Source organism: Elephantulus edwardii, unplaced genomic scaffold (genome assembly GCF_000299155.1).
Source record: "Elephantulus edwardii isolate Elephantulus edwardi_28Jun2011 unplaced genomic scaffold, EleEdw1.0 scaffold00238, whole genome shotgun sequence".
Classification (NCBI taxonomy): Eukaryota; Metazoa; Chordata; class Mammalia; order Macroscelidea; family Macroscelididae; genus Elephantulus; species Elephantulus edwardii.
Window position 1 is genome coordinate 3,167,511 of NW_006399988.1, and position 545 is coordinate 3,168,055.

Genomic DNA, 545 nt, shown 5'->3' on the forward strand with positions numbered 1-545 from the left:
TATTTGTCCTTTTGTGACTGAGATACTTCACTCAGCATAATGTCCTCCAGGGTCACCCATTTTGAATAATATTGCATGAGTTCCTTGTTTTTTAACAAAACATAATATTCCATTGTGTGAATATACCACAGCTTTTCTATCCATTCGTTTGTTGATGGGCACTTAGGTTGTTTCCAACTCCTCACTATTGTGAACAAAGCCACGATAAACATGGGTATGCATAAAACTGCTTGGGTGTCAGTTATGGTCTCTTTGGGGTATATTCCCAGTAGTGGAATTGCTGGGTCAAGTGGTATCTCTATTTGAAACTTTTTGAGAAAGCACCATACAGCCTTCCGCAGTAGTTTCACCATTTTATACTCCCACCAACAAGGTTCCAGTTTCTCCACAACCTCGCCAGCATTTGTTGCTTGCTGTTTTGTTGAATTTTGCTATTCTTACTGGGGAAAGATGATTATCTCATAGTTGTTTTGATTTGCATTTCTCTTAGAGCTAGGGATTTTGAATATTTCTTCATGTGCTTGTTAGCCATCTGAATGTCTTCT